The following is a 27781-nucleotide window of genomic DNA, read 5'->3' on the forward strand; positions in this document are numbered from 1 at the left end:
AGGAAGGCAGTAAATAAATACAATAAATAGACCCATTAAGTAAACTTAGAAAAATATAGTGCACGTTTAGCAGAGGAGAAAAAAAGAAGAAACCTTAGCTGATTGAATATAAGGCATAGAGGAAAGAAAACAAGCAAAGAATAGCATGTAAAACAAAAATAAGTCCAAATAAAATAGAAACTAAAATAAATATGATTCCCTTATACTCTTCTCTTAAAAGAGAGGTTATAGATTCAACTAAAGTAAAAGCAAAATAATATATGCTGTTACAAGAAACACAAAACATAATGGCACAGAAAGTTTTGGAGGGCACGCCCAGTGGGATAGTGATTAAGGTCGCGAGCTCCACTTAGGCAGCCTGGGGTTCTCAGGTTTGGTTGCTGGGCACACACATACACATTGCTTATCAAGCCATGCTGTGGCAGTGTCCCATATACAAAGTAGGAGAAGACTGGCACAGATGTTAGCTCAGGGCCAATCTTCCTCATAAAAGAAAAAGAAAAGTAAGTAAGCTTTGGAAATAATGAGTGCAGGTTACATAAATTATGATTCAGTGATTTACTAGATTATTATACAATCATAGAATGTAATTTGTGGCAAATCCACCCTTCCAGGTGTGCAGGCACAAAAAACTTGGAGATATTGATAGACAGGTCCAATCCAACAGAAAATGCTATTAGCACTACTTCACGATGTGTGTACATATTTTAATATATATAAAATATGTATTTATTTGTTTTATAGATATATATTTCTTTTTATTTATATATATTTTATATGCATAATATATATTTTTGTCTTATAAAATATATATGCATGTACCATATACTGTGTGTACATATTTTTGCACAGAAGGGGAATCGGAGTTTTGAAATTCATCTTCTAACAACACTCTCAATTTCTGAATGTACACAATATTTCAAAAAATGTATTTACTTGATGCAAATTCATGAAGCAAGTTTAGATTGACGTGTTCTGCATCGATCAAAATGTGAAGTGAAGGAGAGGAGTGGGGTTATGAAAGAACAGAGAAATTCCTGAAATGGGAATAGGGCAAATAATCAGCTTTTTCTGAGTAGCAAGAGAAGATCTCATGGAGAAATTAGTTCTCTGTGGTAAATGTTTAAGGGGAGAGTGAAGAAGCAGTGCAATTACAGAGTGCATTGTCTGCCTTTCACAAACAAAAGGCAAGAGGCCCCTGGGCTGGGTTGCATTGAATGGAAGGTTGCTGGTCAGATGGCTTCTCTCCTTGGCTTTCTAAATACTTTATTACAATTGACTCTGTGTGCTTTGTAATTGGGCCTGATAGCTCTGTAATTACCTTGTTTCAACAAACACTGAAATTGAGAATAGGTTTTATTTTTCAGTTGTGTTTTTCTAGCCAGATCCTCCTTTGGGACCCTGTGGCTGTAGCAACTTGACGAGAATGTGTTTGTGGTGGACGAATATGCCTAGTGATTGTTTATCTTTCTTATTTCTGTTTTACTCAGCTTTGCTGCATAGGCATTGTAGCTCACCTCCAATTCCCCAGGAAGACAGTAATGCCTTTACTGAATTCACCTTTGTTACCTAGCTATTGCAGATTAATGGTGGAGGGAAGTCTGATGTCAACTCTTCCTGGGAAGAGAGGGTTCAACCAAAAGGCAGAGGAAGTCTCTAGAGACAAGACAAGAGCCTGGCATTCAGTTGTTTGAAGCTTGTTAGATCAACGTGATTTATGTAACTGCTCATGCTACACAGTTTGTTCTGTGTCTATATTCTTATGCCTCTGTGGAAACTAAGCTAGAATGATGCTATACATTCCTATGCTATCTTTTCTGAATTCTTTGATAAGATACCACCCTCACAGCACTGTTCGGCCTGTAGCTGGAGAGACTTAAGCTCACAGACATGGTCAGCTCTATCCTAGGCTTCAGGACGTGCGTCTATGTATGATTTTGAAATTAAGAAAAAGAAATCACAGGGAAAGATGGACTGCTGATGGCAGTCATTTTCCAGTGGATATGATTATGTGAACTTTGATGATCCCAGAAAGTTCCATGCCACGACCCAAGCCAGAACGAAATGTTTTCATTTCCTTTTCACAGAATCTTATAAAAATCTTCCATTTTATTTGATTGGCAGAATAAAACAAAAGAACTGTTCTGAATGAAGTAGAATTTCCTGAAAATTCAAACATCCTCAATTACTATAATTTGTACCTTATATTTTTTCTATAATATATAGTACCACGTTAATTGACTTGCAGTCAGATAGAACTGTATGTTTGGATTTTTTCAACATTTTATTACAGGACAGTTCAGTTTTTGTCAACACAGTCCTAGATAGTAGGTAGAGAAATAACCTGCTGAGCTAGCAAAACCCGGATATCTAATTCAGTATGAATGCAATGGGACCTGAGTATTTGCATTAAAAAAATTAATAAACACCTTTGGTTTTTTTTATTTTAATAAAAACCAAAGGTGTTTATTACCTAGGTAAAAATTATAGGTGTTTATTTCCACAGGTGGTCTTGGGACAATATTTTGAGAAATAGAGGCAAGAATCCCTGTGCCTGTAGGGATCCTCTTGATTATAATATAAACCACATAGATGGCCAATGCTTTCTTTAGTCATAACTCTATGGTGAAACCATCAGCATTGAAAATATAATCTATGCAATATTATAGACTACTTTAACAGAATTCAATGATAGGTTCACATTGATTATGTTGAAAACTTTATTTAACAGTTCCACAATAAACAAACAAACAAAAATATTTTAGTGTTTCGCCAATGGGTTAGAATAATGCAGAGTATAGTTTATCTATTTTTGTGTCAGTATTGCTTCTCTTCAATTTAATAGTGTGCAGTTAGGTCACATTTATTAACACATCTCCAAAGGTAAGCATAACCTGTATAAAAACCACAGGACTAAAGAGTCTGGCATGGATGAAAGATGAAAGAGAATCATCTATTGGAACAGGGCAAGGTGTTTGCTAAAATAGATTAGAGAAGTCTAATCTGGACTTGAGAAACCAGCACCCTGAAAACTAAGAAGTGACTGAAGATGGAAAGAAGGCCCCCTAACAGGGAAACAGGGTTTAGCAAATGGAGATGCAAAAGTAGTCATTATTTATTCATGTTTTTATTACTAACTCTATAGATGCTGGGAATCAACATCAAGGTTAACTATCAACAGGTAACAACTTCCAAGCTCCTAAGGCAATTGACCAGCTAATCAAGTCAGCACTTTTCTACTCTAACCGAGAGAGTAGAGCTCGTACGTGGAACTTGAACACAGCCGCAGTCAAACCCACAGGGTTTCTGAGTGCAAATCTCATGCTCTTTAAACTCCGTCAGGTTGTAACCATGGTAGGGGACATGAGTCACAGAGAACAAAGCAAAGCTTTAGTAGAGAGGGAAGATTGTTTTCCTTGAAGATAGCTGATATCCAGATACCAAAATAGTGTACCTGTTCGACCAGACCAGCAGCCAGTTTTATAAAGTTGGCAAGAGGTGATTCTGAAAGGAATGGAGGAACGATGGCTAGCAACTACAGTAGATGATGTTATGGAAATGCATTTTTTTAATATGGTCAAAATGACAAGGCTGTTGAATTCTTTAATTTTGGCTTCCACAGTTGGATTAATTTGAATTTATAAGTGGAGGTACATCTTATTCAGGAGTGATTATATAAATTCAAAGCTTACTGTTACCATTAAAAATACTCTTTTTTCTAAATCTTTGGAGACGGATGTACCATTTGTCAATAAGTCCAATAGCCAGTGTTCCAACCACTGCCACAAAAGAGCATTCCTTCTCCATACATGAAACAATGGTAGATGAACAATGGTAGATGAAATGGTTGACTTGGTGTTGTTTAGGTACTAAATTGTACCAAAAATGCATATCTTTAATTCTAGGATTTTAGGGCTACAACGTACTGCTATCATGGAAGAGTAGGGTCATGGGGACTAAAATACATGGAGAGAAGAACAAACACATTTACCTCATCTCACGCTTATTTAAAAGTACAGGCTCATTCTGAAACATTTCTTCACACCACCCTTTCTCCAGCCTGACTAGATATTCTTGTAAATCAACAAAAAAAGCTAAAGTGTATTGAGGAGTTAATATAGTAATAACTCCTCACAACAGTATTTTACCAATTTTACAAATAATGAGACCAAAGAAAAAATAAATCAAGTAACCTTCTCCATATCATATGACTAGAAATAAGCAGAGTCAAGATGTAAAGATCAGTCCTCAGTCTCCAAAGTCCTGTGCTTACCCCTGTCAGAGGCAGAATTCTAAAATGGCTGTCTGCACAATTCCAGGGACATGAATTTGACGGATTTTACTCCCATAAGTAGGTTATATTATATTGCACAGTTGACTTTCAAATAGGAAGATTATCTGGATGGGTCTGAACTATTCACATGAACCCTTAAAAGCTGAGTTTTCTTCAGCTGATCACAGAGAGGAAGTGAGAAAGATGCACTTTGCCTAATCTGGAAGAAAGTAGACATCCTGTTTCTGAGATGCTGATGGAGACAGGCAGTTTCTAGCAGCTAAAAGCAGTCCTCATCCAACAGCCATCAGGGAAATGGGGACCTCAGTCCTACAACTACAAGGAATTGATTTCTGTTAACCTCAAGAATGAACTTGGAAGTGGATTTTTCCCAGAGCTGCCAGACAAGAACTCAGCTTGGCCAACATCTTGAGTTCAGGCTTGTGATAGCCCGAGCAGAAAATTAAGCTGTGTTCTGCCAGACTTCTGACCTGCAGAACTGTGAGCTTATGAATGGCTGTTGTTAAGTTCATGGTCATTTGTTATGCAGCAACAGAAAACTAACACACCCCTTATTTGTTGCCTCTATGTGAAGGAACTCTATCTACTTTCCACATGCTGGCTCTGATGCTAGGCTCTAAAGATATAAAAATCAGTTTGAGTTGTTTAATTGTCAGTGTGAATCAATTCACAGTTGGTGTCAAAGAGAGTCAAGAGTAGTATAACACGATTATTTTAGTGAATATGTTCTTTGAAAAAAATGTTAATCCAAATATCAAATGATTTTCAGCATTTCCTGACTCTGCCTTTATCTATACAGTATTCCCCCTTATCTGTGGTTTCACTTTCTGAGGTTCCAGTTGCCCACGGTAAATCATGGTCTGAAAATTTTAAATAAAAAATTCCAGAAATAAACTATTCATAAGTTTTAAATTGCACACCCTTTCTGAGTAGCATGATTAAATCTCAAGCCCGTCCCACTCCATCCTGCCCAGGCCTGAATCATTCCTTTGTCCAGTGGATCCCTGCTGTATACCCTACTCGCCTGTCAGTCACTTAGTGGCCCTCTCGGTTGTCAGATTGACTGTCATGCTGTCACAGTTCTTGTGTTCAAGTAATCCTTATTTTATTTAATAAAGACCTCAAAGAATAAGAGTAGCAATGCTGGAAATTCATATCTAGCAAAAAGAATCCATGAAGTACTTCCTCTAACTGAAAAGGTGAAAGTTCTAGACTTAATAAAGAAAGAAAAAAATCACATGTTGACGTTGCTAAGATCTACAGTAACTTTTGTCACAGCATATTGTTATAATTGTTCTACTTTATTATTAGTTATTGTTGTTAATTTCTTGCTGTGCCTAATTCATAAATCAAACTTTATCATAGGTATGTTTGTATAGGAAAACACACAGTATACATAGGGTTCAGTACTATCTGTGGTTTCAGGCATCCACTGGAAGTCTTGAAATGTATCCCCCATCGATAAGGGGGAACTACAGTATCTGTATAATCCTACAGCAAATAAGTAAACTATCTCAGTTTTGGCACCAATACTTTAGAAAAATCTCATTTTTTCTGCCAGTTATCTCAGAAAGCTGTGTTATCCTTAACGAATGATCTAAATTTACCTTTGTCTACAAATTGTCTACAGTCTTCTTTTCATATCATCTGCTTATATTTGTTCTTTATTAAATGATAAGAAAATTATGAAATATATCTAATTCTTTATCATCAGTTAATGGGACAACATTTTGGCACAGTCTGGTCAAATTTTATTTTCAAGTAAATAGGTAGGAATGGCTTTTTCTAATTAATAGTTTTGTTATGACACATGCTAATCTTGTTCTTTATTATTTTCCTTTTTATTTTTACTTGGCATGTAGATTATGTCTAATCAACTAATATCTGCTGAAGTACAAGAAATTAACCAATCTTTAAGAACTAAGAAATAAAGTTTAAATGTCTTGTACTCACCATAAGAATTAGATGAAAATTATTATCAATAATATGAAAGCATAGATTTGTATGAAAATAATATTATATTGAAGTTCCCTATGAAAAATTGTGAAGTTGATCATGAGATTATTAGCAAATTTGTTTTTGAACAGGAAAACAGCAGTATCATGTTATAATTATGGCAAAAATTTGAAGCATCTCATTTAGGCAGATGCCCTGGAGCAAGTTTACTTATAGGCAACATAAATGAAGAAAACAGAATAAACCAAACTGGCCAAAATTCTTCTTAAGGGACTTGAAATCTTCATGAAGCGCATATAAATTCCAAAAGGGAAAATAAATATTAATTAAATATTCTCTTATAGTTTATTGTGGAAGAAATATAAGCTCAATTATGACATTTTATGTGACATATGGCCACATTTAAATTGAACTAAGTCTTATGAATAAATAAATAATTTTATAGCTGAAAAGAACCTGAAGGTCTTCTAATTTACCTCTCTCAAATCTCAAGACAGAGAACTAAGTCCAAGTCAAACAACTAGTTAAAAATAAATATATGTTGGGTAAAATCAGAATAAATATGAGGGCATCCTATTGTTTGCTGTCTATGCAGTGGTCTTTCACCCACTCCCACCTCAGCGAAATCAAAGCCCTCTCTCTCTATGCTCTTCCTCAGAGTCTGTCCACTCCGATGACTTCAGAAGAGATCTCTTTGTCCATGACAACCAACTCAGTATTTTTCACCCTGACCTCACATACAGCTTCCAGATCAATATTCTCTACTATTCCTACAATATCTTCAGTTATTTGCTTTTCCCTCATCTCAATCTCATGATGTTATAGGATCGAAGGTTTTGAAACTATATGTTCACGTTTTATGGAACTTGGTGCACCGTTGTGAATGAATAAGCATTTTGCATACAAACATGCTACACATCTTTGATTTCTTGAAAGTAGACATTTTGGTCACAAATTCAACTCTAGAATCAGTTTCTGAGGAAGTACAATCTTCTCTATTGCATATTACCAGCAATATTTGGGGGAAACGCAAGGATTTCTTCCATTTTTACAATTGTACCTATGCTTCTTTTTTTAAATGAATTTAGAAAATGAAGTCAAAAGTAGCAATTATTTCCATATTCTTTTTTTAAAGAGACAAACTTTCTATAATCCCAAAGCCTAGATGTTCTGATCTTCAGGAAAGTTCTCATTCTTTAGATCTGAAGTGCACGTGTTTGGAATTCAGGAGAAGTACGCCATCCATTGCTGTGTCACAATAGAGCTGTGCTCACCACTTAATTAGTGTACTTAGGATATTGTCTTTCTACCCAGCTCTGTTGTGTGCTCCTCATGGCAAAGGACTCTGAATTCTCACTAACACAGTGAATTACACTATAAATTATTATTAAACTGAATTTTTGGTTATGATATAATTTCTGAACAGAAAAAATATTTTAAAATGGCAATATTGGTGATTTTTTCCCCACTTCTGACTTCTTTTCCCTGCATCGATTTCCTCCCTTTCACTTTCTCTACTCCCCACGATGTATACAACTGATCATCACAACTCTACACTGTAGTCACGGGGCTGTTGTTTCATTAATTCAGTAATGAATTTTCAAAGCCCTAAAATGTGTGAGTTACTGGGACAGACACGGAGTGGTAAAGAAGACGAATAAGACATGTTCTCTTGCCTCAGGGAGCTTACAGTCTAAACTGGAGGTCAATCAACTATACCTTTCGGCCAAATACAGTCCAACACTTATTTTTGTAAATTAATTTTTTATTGAAAGACAGCCATAGTCCTTAAGTTACATCTTATCTGTGGCTACTGATGGACACCACGATGATGGAGTTGAATAGTTGAACAAAGATTGTATGACCTGCAATGCCTAATATGTTTACTATTTGGTCCTTTACAGAAAAAGTTTTCCAATCACTGGTTTAGTAGATATAACAGACACTGAAACATAAGAACAAGAAAAATATTAAAACTTGGCTTTGAAAATTTTATGAAAGGTAAAGTTTAATTAAAACTACGGGAATGGAGGAAGATTATATGAGCATAATTTTTGTGGACTCTGAAAAACTAGCAGGCTTTCAACTGAAAGAAATGAGATGAAGAGAGAGCACTAGTTGCTGACAGTTTTGAAGTGCTATCAAAGATAATGCATATATGTCTATCAAATGCATGCCTAATTATGGCACAGCAGTGGGGGACAATTTTCCTAGGCAATAATAAAAGGAGTTTAGTGACATCTTTTAAGATATATTACAAGTGCCAGTTACTTCTAGATGTTAACATGTGATTACACAAATCTCTTCTTAGAGCCACATCAATATATACTAGATCTTATTTATTATTAGAAATCAGATTAACCATTAAAATCAGCATTCACATTTTTATTTACAAAAATAAGAGTTTTCATTAACAATTAAAACTCTTTATAAGGTATATGCCTTTGGACTTTCTAAATATGAATTTAACAAATCTGAATGAAGTGTTTATTTTAATAAATTTGCAGGAAACATCAAAGCACAATTATTGGGGAGAAAAGAAAAAACACATGATTAGTGAGATGTTTTTGGTGCATAGACATTATAAGGGTGATAGGTAAATATTCTTATTAATTCAAGGGTCCAAACATATTTGCTGGAATCGTATGCTGGAATGAGTATTCTGAGTTTTGCTTAATTATCTACTGTCATTATTATTATTATTTTTTTGGTGAGGGAGATTGGCCCTGAGCTACCCAATCTTGCTCTATTTTGTATGTGGGTTGCCACCACAGCACAGCTTGATGAATGGTGTGTAGGTCTGTGCCTAGGATGCAAACCCACAAACCCCAGGGCTGCCGAAGTGGAGCATGAGAACTTAGCCACTATGCCACTGGGCTGGCCCCTTGTCATTATTCTTTTACTTAGCGTAGCTCCTCCATTTTATAATCTCACATGATATCCTTCAGATTAAAATTAAATATTTTGATTCAGCATGTCTCCTAACTTGTCTCCTGATTATCACTGTACTTTTGATTTTGTGTTCGTTTCCCAGTAATTAAGGCAGAAATTCCATAGATTATGATTTATTTATGGATTGCACACCAATTAACAATTTACATAACATATATTTTAATCAGTAGTTTAAGAGCAAGAATAGCATTCAGTAATAGGCTACTTGTAGTACTGAGAACATACTGTCTCAATAATATAATTGAAAACTATAATAGAGAATGTAAAATCCTTGCCATAAAAGTGTTATAATACATTTTGAAAATAAAAGATATATGATATTAGAGACAATATAATTTCCAAGTAGAAGTGCCCTAAAATGTTCAAATATTTATATGATCTTGAGAGAAGGTTAAACATGTAGGTTTCACATATAAATCGTAGTTCTCATGCAGTTAGGGTAATCTTGGAATATTTAAATTTTTTGCTCCAATCCAAGAGAACAACATGAAAACAAACCTTTCATAAGAACGAAGCTATTATCCTGGCATTGAGCTCATTTAGGTTCACTGGGGACAACAAATAATGGTATCTAATTAATTAGAATGACAGGAAACTGCATGACACATTTCTTATGGCTGGCTGGTTTAACATTCTAAAACCCTCCTGTTGATTAGAACTTGCATGTTTTAAATAGAATAGGATGTTAGACATCCCATCTGTTGTGTAGCAGAGCTTCAGGAAAAAAATTAAAAAGGTACACTCAAGTCTTGATAAGTTCGAGTCAGTAGAACAGGACAAATGTAACATGTTATCTGACACACAATATAACAGGCTAGCAAATTGTTTCCAAAATTCTTTTGTGTTCCATCAAGCTATAATTAAGGAAAATGACTACTTGAAGTCTTGGCAGTTTGACTCTGTTTATCATATTGCAGGACACCTAGCTCAATTCAAAATGTTTTTTCCTGTGTGTATGTGTGCGCAACAGACACAGCTGAAGAAGGATAAGTTGTTTTAAACTCAGCACATTATGTTACAATGCAGGCTATTACTCAGAGCTTCATTCTCAATTATGCATGTATTCGTTTTAAAATTTTTTATTGAAGTAACGTTGGTTTCTAACATTATATAAATGTCAGGTCTCATTATATTTTGATTTCTGTGTAGACTACATCATGTTCACCACCCAAAGACTAATCACCATCTGTCACTGTACACATGTGTCCTGTTACTCCTTTCGTCCTCTTCACTCCCTCACTTCCCTCTGATGACCACCAATCTTATCTCCGTATCTATACCTTTGGTTGTTGTTGTTGCTATTCTTTTCTTCCACTTATGAGTGAGATGATATGGTATTCGACATTCTCTGTCTGACTACTTTGCTTAGCATAATACACTCAAAGAAGATGTGGTATATATATGCAATGGAATAGTACTCAGCCATAAAAAAGATAAAATCCTGTCATTTGTGACAACATGAATGGATCTTGAGGGTATGCACATATTCTGAAAGAAATTTGTTAGAAAGCATGCACCCAAAAAATGCAACTATTTCAAAGCTGAAAATAGTAATGGAAAAATCACATACTTTTTGCCTATTTTACTTATATTTGACAGGTATATGGATAGAAAATGAGTGGACATTTATACGTCCATCTGAATTAGGCTAAAATCAGATTTACTGTACATTTGTATAACATCATTTGCAGTCTTCTATAAAAGACATGTGTAATTATGTTATTTGCTACCTTGTTGGCCAAAAACATAACTGAACCAAAATCCACAATTATTTACCAAAACAAGATTAGCTGGTGCTCAGGGAGGACCATCTATAATGTCTATAAAACTCTCATACTCAGAGACCTACTCATGAAAAATTGCTATCAGCAAACTCTAAAAGTGAAATAAAAAAGCACCTTTACACTTTTTCAGTTTAATTCTTTTGGAAATTTAGTTTGAAAATAGCACCAGCTATTCAATATTAGATTTTTCAATCCTTGGCTAATTTCTAACACATATGCAAAGCAGGAACTTGGACCGCTAGATAGATCAAGGACAGAAGCTGAAAAGGAATTTATCTTGATATATAATGAAAGAGAAATAATGGCAAGTAATTGCCACTAGCAAAATTTCAGCTCAACAAGGCAAATCTGCCAAATGCTATACTTATCTAGATATCAGATGAAAATGAGATATCATCAGCCAGGAGATGGAACTAGATTAGAAGGCCAAGATGTAAGTCATAGGAGTTCAAAAAAAGGAGATCTTATTGAAAGGATAAACATTAGAGGCAGCAAAAATCCCCAACAAGGGTGACCTAGAAAATAAATTGAGGTGCTAATGGGGAAAACAAGGATATATATACATATATAGTTATAAACACAAGATAGTTACTTCATGCATATTACACTAGCAATGGATGGATTCTTTATAAGAGGGAACCAGAAGGAAACTGACACTTTGGTGAGGTTCATTGTCTCTGACTTGAATCTCTATTTTCCTGGCTCTATTCTCTCTTTCCATTATTTCTTCTATCTGGTAATTTTTTCCTGCTAAATATTTCTCACATTTGTCTTTGTTTTCCCTTGCATTTCTACTGAGGCAACATCACTTACTCCCACTATACCTATTTCTTCAGATATATTCATACATCCCCATAATCTGTTCCTTATTCTACACATAGAATAAGATCTTTTAAACAGAATTGAACTTAATCATATCAGATCAATTAGTCCTCTGTTTCAAATCTTATCAATGGCTTCTTTGCTTTCTTAGGGTAAAGACCAAAATCATTAATATAATCTACATGGCCTTGCCAGCATTTGTCTGATGTTATACAAATATATTGGAGAATAAAGCTGTAAGAAAGATGGTTCAAGTTCCAGTTCTGTCACTTTGTGCCTACATAATACTGAGTAAGTTTCTCAACTCTCTGAGCCTTAGTTTAATTATCTCTAAAATGGGAAATTATAATTACTTGGTTTGAAGGATAACTGTGAGGATTAGAGATTATAAGTGAAAATGCTGAGTTTATAATAAAAATAGCCAATCTCTATTTAGCCCTTCCAAAAGAAGCTAAGATTTGGCATTTTTAACAACTTGATCAGTCACATAACTGATAGAGGATAGAAATGAGAATAACTCACACATGCTCTTTTTTTCCCTAGCATGCACTGAGCCCACCAACAATGCATCTTTCTGGAGATGTGGAAAGGTAGCAATTTAGTAATTGATAGCTACTGGTATTGGATTCATCTTCCTTTTTTCCCCTTCTTTGCATATCCTTCCTCTTTCTACACTCACAGTCTAACTCTGCAGAACAAGTTTTCATCATGAGCCTTCTCATTAGGAAGGTACCTTAACTGACTCTTAGAATGGAAAGTGAGATGGCTGCTGCAACCTTACAACGGAGAGAGGGAAAGATGTGTCTGCCTAGAATTCAGTACCCTAGTGACTTTCGATCACAGAGAGCTCAGTAAACTGTGTCTTGTTGCCCGTATTAGAAATGTATGAGATTTGAGAGAGGATTTGCTTGGGTGAAAATATAGATTAACCAAACCAATCCCCACTAACTGTTTATATAACCAATCTCTAATACACACACTCAAACCACACCTCATCCATAAATCTTTGTTTATGGAGTGCAAGCTAGAGATAACTAAATCAAATATTAACTTCTATGACTTTGGCATTACAGAAGGAGGTGTGTGTGTGTGCATGCACTCTGGTCTGGTAGTTGCAAGCCCAGTGGGGTTTCTCTTTTTGTAATCCAAGTGCCTGACTTAAGAGTTGATTACTCAGGCATCCACTTCAAAGAGACATCCACTTTAAAGAGGGCTATCTTGAATAAACACATTGCCAGCCACACACTAGACAAAGAGCCAGCCTCGGCCTCTCCCCCAAATGAGGCTCCTTTGCTTTAGAGATCTTGGTTGATTTCAATAACCGGCCATTTGAGCTAATTGTTTTTGTTCCTCTTCCAGAGCTTTAAATTTCCATTTTTATGTTTTAAATTCATCAATAAAGAGTGAGCGCATGAACCCTTAGGACCTCACCCTTGACCCCAATAAAAGCAGAACTCCAAGCCCAAATTCTCTCTCTCTCTCACTCTCTCTCTCTCTCTCTCTCTCTCTCTCACACACACACACACACACACTCTGTTCTCTCTCTCTCTCTGTCTACCTGCAATCTCACTGTGTGGCCCCAGATGTGCTGTGTAATTTCCAGGTCTTGTAAGTAATAAACCTTTATCTTTTCAGAGTTTCCTGATGTTTTCTGCTGAAGGGCATCTTGCAATCATAATAAGAACAACAAGGCCCGTTTGACCACACATTGGTTATTGATAGGCTGAGACTGGCACAAAACAGTGTGTATATGTGTTTATTTTCAAGTAATCTACAGATAAAACCTGAAAGGGGACCTTAAATTAATAAGAAAATGATGGATATGTCACACCCACTAAAGCTATTTCCGAGTGTTTTAGTTTTGAGAAGTTGTAGGAATTCTATTTTGGTTTTCTGGGTTTCACATAGATTCTATTTTGGATCCAAATGTTTCACAGGATGCTATTTTTGTTTAAATTTTTTAAAAAAGAGCTTAACTTAGCTATTTAAAAAGACACTAATGAGCTAAGTAGGTGGATGCAAATTCAACCATGGTATCATACACAGCACACATAAAGACACTGCATATGCAAAATACAGTGTCTACACTTAGAATATGAACATAAATGTATTTATAATACACCTGGGATGAAAGGGCATTGTAAAACACTTGCCTAAAACAATATTTTCTTTCTTTTATTCTTCCTGCTACTTACATTACATTATACTAAATTCTTAAATGATATTCTTACATAAAAACCTTTTCATTGATCAACTCCACCAAGAAAATACAATGTGCACTCAAGTTAACTCTCCTCTATTTTAAAGAGCTAAATCTTAAATTCTATTGAATTGCATGGGAAAGGCATAATTAGAATGTATCTAACTTGGCTGCATTAAAATTCTACTCTTGCTATATTTTCTGCAAAAAGAATAGCCTGGAAATTACCCAGCAATCAGAACAAAACATTTAAACCATCCTGTCTACACTACTACTACCTCACTCTGAGTCATTCTTAATCTCCACCCCCAGAATCTACTCTCAGTCGTCTGCCCTTCTCTTTCCTGGTCTGTGCTTGAGGCAGGAATTGAGTGTGGCTGATCCCTGTAGACTACATCATGCAGGTTCTCTAGCCGGCTGGCTTGTGGTTGGTTCAGGCAAAAGCATCAGACCATTTAACAGAAGAGGGAGGTTTCTCACCCCATCCTATCAGCATTGACTCCATACTTTTGCCAATAGTTGGATTCCTTTAGAGTACCACTAGGTGCCTCTCCTTTGTGACTCCCCAATATTACTAATCTCTGGTAACACTATTTCCTTCCCCTGGTACTTCAATCCCAGTGGTGGCAATGCTCCCCTAATCTTGATAGTCTCAGGGATTCTCACCATTCCTTGTTGGTTCTTTTAACTTTGCCCATGCCTCTGTTTGTAGTTCCTGACATTTGAAACATCTGGGGTGAATTCTGTTTCCTTCTGGGATGCTGACTGATAAACTCAGATGAGATTCATTTCTGATCTGCTCTTTGCTACAATTATGCCATAAACGGATAGAAACTTAATCATACAAGAGCAAATGGTCCACACTGGATTTCACACCGTTTTCCTAGATAATACGTTGTTTAACAGGACAGACACTATCCTTGAAGACAATCACTCTTTGCAAATATAAACTCAGGTCTTAAGAATATGGATCACCATTTTATTCTAAGGTGAGAACTTTGTCTTCAAAATGCCATGTGTGACTCATGCTTTCTTTAGTTACCGTTTCCCCAAATAGTAGCGTGACGTTGTGATTACTCAGACATATCTTGTTCTGTAATTTCTGGAAGTTGTTAGGAAGTGTTATATATGTGCTCATGAACAGCTTCTCTCCATGTCCAATGGTATTCTCTCATTTACTCTAGTCACCTTCAGTGCTGAAGTCGTGAAGAGCTACATAGCGTAATGTGCAGGGTAGATCAGTTCTGCCTGCCTTTTTATGGCATTCTGTGCACTAGTACCAATGTGCTAAAACTCTCAGCAGGAGGAATATATGCACAGGAATCTTCTATCAACCAAAAACATGCTTCACTCAAGAGACTGACTCTCCCCCTCTCTTTGCATCCACTTTCTAACCTAACCATAAGAACAATAGTCCTCAGACCCCAACTTCTCACTAGAGTCTTAGTAAATATAATTCTTTCAGGTTGCTCAACTCATTTGCCTGGAGTTTCATTAAGAATCAAGGAACTCAAGCCAAGGGCCAAATATACCAGACTTATACCACTGGTTGTAAAAAAACTTTTTTTTTGGTTCTTTATGTGTGAGCACCTCACTATACCCTTTCTGACAAACCCTCATGCAAATTTTGAGTCTGCTACCACAGATAGGTCTATGCACTGAGACCTATCTGAACCCAAGGGATCCAGCTGAAATCACTTGACCTATACAAATTGATGGGCAGTCATGTGTCATTTAATGATGGGGATACATTCTGAGAAATGTGTCATTAGGCCATTTCGTCAATGTGTGAACATCATAGATGTACTTTCACAAACCTAGTTGGCATGGCCTACTACACACCTAGGTTATATGGTACTAATTTTATGGGCCCACTATTGTATATGTGGTGCCTCAGTGACTGAAACATCATTATGCAGCACAGGAATGTATAGGGTGTCAGATTCATGAAACTGTCTGTGTAGGTATTCCTTCCCGTTGGAAACATAAAAATCCTATTGTGGAACAGTCCTAGAATTACTAATATCTTAAATACACTAACTCTGACAACAGGTGGGCAAAGTCTAAATTAACAGAGAATAGTTATTTCTTCTACCCTTGTCACACACAGGAACAGAATTTATTCAGTTGCTCTTCATAATTGGTTCTGACGTCTGGTTATCTCTATAGCTAAAAATCCTTCTTTTAAGTTTCACCTAACCCAAACTCTCCTTTCTAAAACTATTTTTTGCAATCCTATTATTTCAGGGTATAGCTTCCAGAAAATATTGTTGCATATGATTGTAGTGATTCAAGTTTATCTCCATTTTTCAGGCTAACAAAAAATTATCTCCTTAAGTATTTTTCAAACAATGTATAACCGTTGATACTCAGGGTCTTGAACAATGCAATGGAAGACAAGAAGGTAAATAAAAGAAATTTAGATCTATTAATTTAACTTTTTGATTCAAAAATCTGCAAAGAAACCTTAAGATTAAATCAGAACCTATTTTATATTTAAAGCTCCTTTTACAGCTATGCTTCTTGAAGTGAATTATATGCGTAATCACTAGCATCGTCTTATTTCAAAGAGTGGTCCACCAATCTCTTGCTCATAATCATGTAGATTGCTGGTTTAAAAAATTATTTTCTGGACGAAAACTCGTACTACCTAACTCTAAAACTATGTGGGATGGGAGGTGTAATATTTTCAGAAGCAGCCTAGGCAAATTTAATTTCTTCCAAAGTTCAAGTAGTTTCTTTAAGGTAGGAACTACTTCGCATTCGTCTTTGTCTTGCAGATACCTACTGCAGTGACTAGAACAGAAAAGTAAATCAATAAATATTTATTAAATAAATAATGCAATTGATTGACTTCTTTGGCTGCCAATTTCTCCTCAAGGCAGCTTTTATCGTACTTGACATACTTATTCTATTCTCTAACAATTGAGATGTAACATCAATTCTCTTCTCCCTTTGCTCCCATAACCCAGGACACTGGTTCTTATCCTACCTCTTAGGCCACTTCTTTTTATTTTTATTTGCTTGTTTTTCTTCTTAAAAGTTAGTATTATTATTCTCACTTTCAGAGGACATACATAAATCAAAAAGATTAAGTAAATTGTTCAAATATTAAATATGTTGCACAGTGAGGATAGTGACTCATTTTTTCCACCTTTTTTTTTCATTTTTGAACTCATCTTTAGTACCTACCTAGCACCACTTTAGTCACTTAGAAAAACTTTAAAATATTTATTGAACGAATGAATGAATTCCTGAATGAGTGTATAATAGAGCTCTGTGTTGAGATAACATTAGAGATTGTCTTATCTAATCTCTAAATAGTTAAATTCGTAAGGTTAGCATGTATATGTGGGGGCTTTTAGAGTGAACATTAAAGATGTCTATGACTGTCATTGTCCAAGTGCAGAGAATTTAAGATGTGTGTCCATTAGCAGTCCAACTGTATGAGGTTTAATGACCTCCCAAGATGTTTCCAACTCAATTCCTCAAAAGAGGAGGTCTGTTCCCCTGACTTGACCTAAGGAAATTCTTAGTCCATCAATGTGTTTTTTCTAGGATATGTCTTCCTGGCTAGCCTTCCATGGATTCAGTTGTGGGCATAGATATCAATACGGCACCTTCACCCAGCTTTGCAGACATCAGAGATCCCAGCAGCACATTTAACCAAAGAGGGACATGACTGTTGATGAAGAAGAGTAAGACAGTCACATGGTAGCTGAAACATTTGCTCATAAGACAAAGTGAATCCTCTGAAGCCTTCTAGAATAATTGAGAGAAAATAATTTTTGAAACAAAGATTTGGAGGTCTCCTAATAGTTAGTGAAGATAATATTCAGGAAAACATGGGCAATTATTTTAGTAATGATTTCATTTTTCAGTATCAAAAGAAAATGTGTATAAACAATTACACATTTTCAAGCCACAAATTTAAACACCACCGCAATATTCCTAGATTTCCTTTGAGAGATGCAAGCCTCTCAAATTTCAGATTTGAGTCTTTTGTTTACACATTAATTCCTTCATCATTTAATAAGCATTTTCTGAACACAAACAATGGGTCAAGCACTGTGTAAGATTTTTCAATACAGAATTGAATAAAACATAATACTTATTGCTATATAACTCATAGTCTAGTAGATGATACAGATATATAAACACATAATTATACTGAGAGAAGTTTTAAAAGAATATTATAAAATTTAATTATGGCAACACAGAAGAGAGAACAATAAATTTGCTATTTCATGAGAAAATTACAATTATCTTCACTACTATTTCTCAGAGCCCACTTTTCGTCTCAATGTTCAGGTCACAAATCCTTTTTCAAGATTATGTATCTCAGCAAAAGAACATTCATTTCAACATCTGAAACTGCATCAATTAAAATTTAACTTAACAAACAAACTGAATGACTATTATGAGGAATTACTAGTCATTATTTCTACAACAATCTGCCTAGAGAGGTCACGAGGAGTTTAAACTGGTCTGGAGAGATAGATTGCTGTCAATCAACTTAAATATGAGAATTAAAGAAAACAGGAGTGGACAGTTTTAACTCAAACAAGGGAACCTAGAAAAGAAAGTCATGTAATAGTAAAAACTGAAGATAACTTGTAAATACAGATTAAACTTTGACAAATACCTTAGGAGAGTGCTTTCTGGGTGAAGGAATTTGTGCACCAAAGATAGAAGAAAGAAGTGCAGGGCATGTTGAATTGATCAGTTCTGAATAACTAAAGAAAAGATTGCACAAGTGCAAGAGAGTTTAGCACAACCTAAGTGTCATTCAACAGACAAATGGATAAAGAAGAAGTGATTATATACATGTGCGTATGTGTATGTATATAGACAATGGAATATTATTCAGCCATGAGAAATAAGGAAATTCTGCCATTTGCAACAACATGGATGGACCTCAAGGGCATTGTGGTAAGTGAGATAAGTCAGACAGAGAAAGACAAATACTGTATGATATCACTTATATGTGGAATCTTAAAAAGCCAAACTCGTTGAAATATAGTCCATTGGTGGTTCCCAGGGGCTGAGGAGTGGGGGAATAGGGAGATATTGTTTGAAGGGTACAAACTTGCAGTTAGAAAATGAATACATTCTGGAGACCTAGTGCACAGCATTGTGATTATAGTCAACAATACTGTATTATATACTTCAAAGTTGCTGAGAGACTAGATCTTAAATGCCCTCACAGGAAAACGAAATGATAATTATATGACATGATGGAGATGTTTACTAACGCCATGGTGGTAATCATGTTGCAATATATAAATGTATCAAATCAACACATTGTACCCCTTAAACTTACACAATGTTATATGTGAGTTATATTTCAATTAAAAAAAGAAAAGTCTGGAAAATTTGGTTGGACTTGGAATATGGAACACTCCGGAAGAATTTACATTTTATTCAGTGTGTAAATGGAAGTCATTACAGTTTATAATAAAATAAGTGAAATACTTTTTCTGCTTTAAAATGCCTTGAGAGGCAATGTATAGAATAGCCTAGAGGGGAAGAGAGAGAGCATATGGTTTAAAAGTGTAAAGGGTCCAAAAAACAAAAACAAGAACAACAGCAAAAAAAAACCTTGGGAAACATCTAATTGAAGGCACTAGAGCAGGGAAATAACCCACAAATGAAAGAGAGCACCCCAAGAGAAAATAAACAGAACCAACGAGTTTATAGCAATGTCCACATACCCAAGATTATGCCTAAACTCATCTATTGCAGTTATCATCACTGGCAATGCCAAGTAACATTCTTAGACCAATTAAACAGCTTGTGATCTGCATTATGTTTAAATTCTTGGACAAAATCAAATTAATCCTATTGAGATCAAATGTTCCAAACTGTCAGGCAACAAAATGGATGGCATGTGTCATTCCATTTGCACTTTGTTTTATTAAAAAACAGATGACATTAAAACATTTTAATGCATTCACATAAAAAGAAATCTGGAGGTCTGTCGTCTCCAAAAATATGAAAATAATACAGAATGATCTGAAAGCATTTGGCTTATGTTTTCCTGCATGTCAACAACTGGCTGCTGCCATTAAACAATACAGTGTGCTAAAATCTTTACCACTCTCTATGGAATTCCTAACACCAATACAGGATCAATTATCATTTATCATCGGGTTTGCAACAGTTATATTCATAGGAAGAAAATGTTTCTCTGTAATCGTGGCTGTCTCCAATGAGTAAACACTAAATATAGACCAAGGAGGAGATGGGTCTCAAGAAAATTGGCACAAAATCAATTTCACTACCTAGAACAGTTCTTGGCATGAAGTAGGTTTTTAATAAATATGGATTCAATGAATGAATAAATTTTTACTATCTACTTCTAATTATCTGCCTAGACCACAGTGGGCATTTGAACGTTTTAATCATTGTCAAGAATATACTGTATAGATTCTTTGTAACTCGGTTTATTTATCACCAGTAAGAAGGAAACAGCTGATGACCTCAGGAGTCATTGCGAGAAAAATATAATTCAAGAACAGGTAAATATAATAACTGTTTTCTGCCTTTCACATTCAATAATGCTAATGATTTCTTCTTTTTGCACTAGCCCAAAACAATTTACAACCATAGAGTGATTATTGACCCGATGTTGCGAGTAACAACAGTAAACATTTACTTTAAAATAATTACAATGTGAAAAAGAAAAAAGCTGCGTTGAAAATATATATGATCATTTATACACTTGTAAGAAAGATACTGGCAGAAATAGCTTTAAAAACTACATCTGAAACAATTTAACGGAAGCAAGAAAAATGTGCCAATGGTGTCTCATCCATCAGTTTGATCAATTTCTCTTTCCCTTTCCCTCCCTGTTCCTAATGAAAATGTGTTAACTTTTAAACTATGTTTTGGTTTATTGTTTCATTTTCTTTTTCTCTTCTGTTGGAGCAGAGAGAAACTTTCTGCCAAGATATAGTCCTCTCCATTATTTTATTATTCATCTGCAGAAACTTGATTTTAGTCCTTCATGAAACTAGAGAATGTTTATGGAAATGATATCAACACTTTGATATGGAAATGGGATAGAACAGTGCTAGAAACTGGGAACAAGGAAGAGGGAATTAAAACCAGTGTACCAGGGTAATAAACAGTGTATTGTTGATGAAAGATTGAATATACAAATGGACCATGGCCAGAGCATATATAAAAATAGAACTTGGATCCACAACCTGCAGCAATCTGCCCAGGAAACCAACACTTTATCTATAATAAAGAACCCAGGAGGCCAGCCTGCTGTAAATCAGGTTTGCAGGAAGCCAGATTGCTATCTCTAGTGATAATCCAGGAAGTTCAACAATAACTCTGTAACAATTGACTCCAAACGGCCAGGACTTGGTTAATAATTGACAGCTTCCCTAATTTTTGTCCCCACTTCCAACTCAGGACCAACTAGAGAAAGCAAAATATGTTTCCCTAACTAACCACATCAGATGTCCCACTTTAGTTAGCCTATCTACAGCTTCTTCATACACCAAATCTCCAACCAGGGCTCTCCTGAAGGCTTTCCTTCTTTCCATGGTAAAGCTTCCCCATTTCTCTGCTTGCCTTTGAGTCTTTGCCAAAATTCAAGTGATAGTGGCTGACCCCCTTGCTATAATAAACTCAGAATAAATAGGCTTTGCTTTTCTTATTTGGTTGGTCTTCATTTTTTTCCACATTGAAGATATTAAGGAAGGTGCCTAATTCAATGGGCAGTAGACACAGAGAGCAAGAAGTACATTATAACTGATGTAATGTACAGGAGAATACACCCTTACTTCTTTATTTTTGATCTCTCGCAACCAATTTTAGACATATTATTTATGAAGCTGATGTCAGCAGGTTTATTTTTTTGGTTTATTGAGTTAGTTTTCCATCTGCAGATGAAAAACACAGTAAACCGCTCATCTCTTTTCCTTTCTTTTCCACTAACTATCAAAATTCCTTTTCTCCCAGATCCCTCACTTTGCCTCTCTTCCTCACTTCTCACCTTGTATTTTCGCCTATCCATGATAATTTTCAGCTTTTCTCTAAGAAAATATTATTCGAAAGACCATAATACTAACAACATATCATTGAAGCTCCTACTATATCAGGATTTAACAACAACAACAATGCTTCAAAAGAGATCACAGATGTCTCTTCTGTGCTAGAATATTTTCAACGAAAATAGTAGGAAATTTCTAGTGGTTCATTATCCTGTTCACAAACTCTGAACCAATGACCTATAATAATAATGTAGCTAACAACTGCACTCACAATAAGGCAGGTCCTGCTTAAAGTGTGCTTCAATTATCTCTTGCTGAGTAACATATCATCTCCAAAATTTAGTGGCTTAAAATAATCAACTTTCATTCACTCAAAATTTTCCTGGGTCAGGAATATGGGAGAGGCTTACTGTCAGGTTCTGACTTAGAGTCTGTCGTGAGGTGACAGACAAAATAAAGACCAGGGTTGTAGTCATGCGGAGACTTGACTGGAGCTGGCGAGCTGCTTCCAATGGGGCTCCCTCATTTGGCTGTTGTTGGGAGTCCTTAGTTTTTCACTGGTTGTTGGCAAAATGCTCAGTTCTTCATCATGTAGGCCTTTCTAGAGGGCTACTTGAATCTTCTCCACAAGATAGATAACTTCCTTCACAATGGTTGATCCGAGAGGAAAAACCAACTGGAAGCCACAATGCCTTTGGTGATCTTATCTCTGAAGCCACATTGTCATTTCTGCCTTATACTATTTCTTAGAAGTGAGTCACTAAGTGTAGCCCACACTGAAGAAAAGGAGACTTATGCTCCACTTTTTGCAGGCCATGGCAAAGATTACATGGATATATTGTAAACCACAACAGAGTCACTTTATGTGATTATTAACTCAAACTTTCCTAAAACTCCTTGAAACAGGTATTACTATTCCCATTTCACAGACGAAGAGGTGAAGCTCAAAGAGACTAAATAATCTGTCCTCACAGCTAGTACATTGCAGAGCTAGGGTATGGATTTAGACAATCTGGCTTGCCAGTCTGTAACTTTAACTTCTATGCTAAACTGTCTTTCCATCTACAATCTGCCTACCTCACTTGACAACCGATTTTTTTTTTTTTTAGTTCTGAAAATATCTTCTGATAGATCCATATCATCTGTCATTCTTGATTCCCACACATCCTCTCTTCTGGTTCTTTCTCTCATCTGCTGGAGCAGCACTCTTCTTTTGAACATTAGTGGGGAGGATTTCCCACTTGCCTTTCAAAGTTCCTGTCTCCTTGCTTACAGGGGAAACTACCTTACCCCCAAACAGAAGCTTCTTTTGAGCTCACTCCTCTGACAGTTATGGCTGTATTATTCTATTTAGAGGTCTAAGACATCAAAGAGATTATTGGCTAAAGAACATGATGGGAGAAGCAGGAGTGCTGGTAATTTAAAACAAAAACAATATTCAATTGTAAGATGTGGTAATGCAAGGAGATGCTTAGTGCTTTTCTTTTTCCATTTTGACTTCGTCAATGCTTTTTGAAATATCCAATAACAAATACTTTCATTTTGTTTTCATGGCTCTGTTTCGTTCAAGCATCCATTTGATGTGACTCTTAAATAAGCAATCCTAGCACTGAAAAAATGCTTATGCCTCAAAGGAACATAGGCCCAGAACTCTGCCATCCTGATTTTTAGGACCCACACCAGCAACGTGTACTGTATCAGTGGTATTGTGTGTTCATCAAGCAATTACTGACAATAGTCCCTAAATGGGGGAATTGTATCTTATAATCTAAAGAGCTGACATAAAACGAGTAAGAACAAAATGGATGTTAATAGTACTCCAATATAGAAACTCTCCTATTATAATTAGGGAAAGTACTTCAATCTGTGCAGAGATCCATATTTTAACATTGTTAGATTCAGCAAACATAATTCTTTTCTTTCTAAAATATTTCTGAAATAATTTGATATAACTTGTTTAAGAATTTCAAGAAAACTATTAAAGAAGCTGATCTAGAATACTAACAAATCAATGTTGAGACTTAACCCTGTAGGTTTACGTAAGTTTTAAGATTAAACAAAAACTACTGGAGAAAAATTTTAAATGGTACTCATTTTAACACATTTTCTATCCCCAGGAATTAAAACATGCACACATCTTTCAAAAATAATTACACGAAGGCAAATCCATAACTTAAATGTTTACTTTGTTAATTGCTGGTCATTTTGAACAGTTTGCCAGTGTCTACACAGTGTTCATTTGGTAACAAGACTTCTCTTCCATTTGATTTAATGAAACCTTCATATAGGCTTCATCTTTAAGAACCTCAGACAAACTGATGGATCGCACTCTCACAATTTTGCCAGTTTGCCCTCTTTTAGTTGCATTTGTTCCTCTTTTTCTAGAGCATGGAATAATTTCAACAGTATGGATGATCTCTTAGGAAAAGTTAAGCCCTGAAGCAGCTCATGTTAATATAAATGACACACATGGCCCTTTATGGACTGCATGAGCAAAAATCATCCATACAGGGTGCTAGGTGAAACTAGATGGGATTCTCATTTTTCTTCAAATATACATTCACGTGTAATACAGGAAGAAAAAAATTTTAACCTAACATTAAACCAGGTATTTATAGTCTCTGTCTTCTAGAAACCCTAAGAATAACAAAGCTCACCTATTTAAATTTGTACCTTCCATCCCAGTAGAGAAGGCACAGCCTGGGGTTAAATGAGGTGGGATTATTTATATGAATATCTGAACTCCATAACCTTCCTCTGTCCTGGGAGTTTATTACTAAAGACCAGACTTTGATTGAATTAAAGAAAGACCATGGGAGATTGGACCAAGAGTGCAGGCCAAGCATGTATATCGTTTTTCTTCCTATCTTAACTCCTTCGAAATGGCAGAGAATACTTTTCTTTGAAAAAATATATCAAGAACAGTGCCAGAAAATAAGAACTATAACCATCAGTGGGCCAACGTCTTTTGACAAATTCCTAGAGGATAGAAAGCAGATGGAATCAGATAAATGGAGTAGAAAATCCATGAAGTATTTGCAGGAAAGAAGCAGAGTAGGCCTGTTGGGAAGAAGGGAGTGGTCACAGGAAGGCCTGGGGCAATTGACAAAGTGATGAATAGGCTCTGCCGGTTTCCCGTCACAGGCTCTCCACTCTCTCCTGAATCCATTGATTAACTGACTGCATCACTTCTGCCTCCCTGACAATCAAGTGAGTGTGGGTACTGAGGTTAAGGGGCACAAGGAGGTCACAGATGGCCAGCATTCCCAGGGAAGATAGAAGCATCACAGAGGAAAATAAACTATAGCGACCCTCAGTGTAGAACATTTCATTCTTGTTCCATAACACTGGAGGCAGTCCTTGTAATCAGGCTTTATTTGGGTATACATTTTTGATGTTTGGATAGTAACTTATAATGAGACTATGTTCCTTTGTAACTTGTGAAATTAAAAATATCCCAATTCTTAGAGCCCAGGCTGGCGTATTCTAATCCCAGCTCCCTTTCTTTCCCCTTCCAGGCCCCAGTCTTATTCACCAGTCAGAGTCCTGCCCCTTCCCATAAATGTGTACCTTCCTGAACTGGACCTGGCTAGCCCAGTGAGAGTTGACAATACTGCAGGAGCCCAGGCTGTGCAAAGATGGATCCCTAACTTTTCTGCTCAAATATTTTAAATTACTTTCTACTGCAAGAAGGTAGACCTGTGGAGGGAGATTAAAAACATCAGACCAGGCCATGTAAATGTGAGCGAGAGCACAAGGTCAGAGGTGATTAAAGCTATGGCTTGCAAATAATTTGGACCTGAGTCTAGGTCTCTAAGTCCCGGACTTTCGGTTTCTTTTCCGTATTCCTAGGCAGCACCTCGTACATTCTATGTTTATAACTTGGATCTCACAAGGTTCATCTCAGACTCTTTATCTTCATAGCAGAAGCTCTGCCTAATCTGGTAACTGATTGCATTGCTTATGTGTCATGAAGGCCTGAATCGAAACAGAGTAACAAGTGGCATAAATGCAACCATTTCCAGACCTTTCAGTGTAGTGGGGCACTGCATCATCAGACACCACCGCTAACTGACAGTGCACAGATGCACCCCTTTGTTCATATGAATGCCCTTATTGTTGCGTTGTACGCTCCGCACTTGCAGCTCTGTTTTCCTTTTGAACTCACACTTTATCTTCCATTCTTTTGTCTCATTTTGACAGATTCCAGAATCAGTGTATTTAGCATATCAATGATGTCTAAAAACAATATGAGCAGCAAAAAAGCTTCTTTAAACGAAATTGTATGTGAATATCAACTATAGGAAATACTTAGAAGCCCACTGCACAGTCTCTCCACTTCCTCTTGCCACCGAGCCGTTCTGGGTGACTTCATGGAGCCCTCACACTCAGGTTGACATCCTCTGATCTCCCCCATCCCCAGTGCAGGCAACCCAATGAAGTTCGCTGAGGGAACACTAGTTCTTTTTTTGAGGTGGTAAGGTTAAAGTTTGTCATTGTGAATGTCATCAATTTAAGTAAATATTTTACATTTAAAACACTTCAGGTATATGCTACCACTTAAAAAGAATTAATGAAAGTAAGGTCATAACTGCATTTCTTTATTCCTTTAATATTTCATTAATCCATTAAACAAATATTTTCACGTGCCTACATTTGTCAGGCTCTGCTCTAAGCACTGAGCAAAGAAGAAAAGCTAGAGTTTTCTGCCTTTAAAGCACTGTAGGGGCAGCCCGGTGGAGCAGTGGTTAAGTTCTCACATTCTGCTTCTTGGCCCCCAGGGTTCGCCAGTTGGGATCCCGGGTGCAGACATGGCACTGCTTGGCACGCCATGCTGTGGTAGGCATCCAACGTATAAAATAGAGGAAGGTGGGCACAGATCTTAGCTCAGGGCCAGGCTTCCTCGGCAAAAAAGAGGAGGACTGGCAGTAGTTAGCTCAAGGCTAATCTTCCTCAAAAAAAACCCCACTGTAATCTACTATAGTTTGTCTACAATAGAGTGACATTGAGCAGAAAATGTACACGTGAACCCTGCTTTGATCACATGCTACATAAATAGAGCTTCTCCTACCTCCATACACACAAACTGTTTACCTAAGAGTTAATGTTTTATCCTCAAAAACCATGACAGTGAGTTATTTTTCCATCCACTTACATGGTAGGATGCTATACACACTCATAACTGAGGGTGTTCCTGTCTGGAGCAGAGAGTAGAAGTTATTAGCACGAAGATATACTCTGTTCAGCAAAGGCAGTCTCAACCCAAGAAGGTTGAAAGCCAAGTAGCAAACTGTAATCCAACTCGGAAACAACAGACCATGCTCTTAATTCTTTATCATAGCCCAATGAAAGGAGATAGGACTTCAGCCCATTTTGCTTTCCTGTCAGATGCAACTTGAATGGGTAGAGTTTGGATTGTTCATACAACACTTTAGTCAGCCTAGGAAACATTTTTGGTGTAAATTAAGTACTTTTTGTTTTGCTTTAAGCTCAGATATAACATATACCTTGAATTATGAACGCATGTGGATTTACAATTTTTCTTTTCTTTTCTTTTCTTTTGTGAGGAAGATTGGCCTTGAACTAACATCTGTTGCCAATCTTCCTCTTTTTGTCTGAGGAAGATTGTCACTGAACTGACATCTGTGCCACTCATCCTCTATTTTTATGTGGGACATCACCACAGGGTGGCTTGATGAGTAGTGCTAGGTCTGTGCCTGGGATCCAAACCGGTGAACCCTGGGCAGCAGAAGCAGAGCACGCG

Source organism: Equus przewalskii, chromosome 3, assembly GCF_037783145.1.
Source record: "Equus przewalskii isolate Varuska chromosome 3, EquPr2, whole genome shotgun sequence".
In the NCBI taxonomy this organism is placed as follows: Eukaryota; Metazoa; Chordata; class Mammalia; order Perissodactyla; family Equidae; genus Equus; species Equus przewalskii.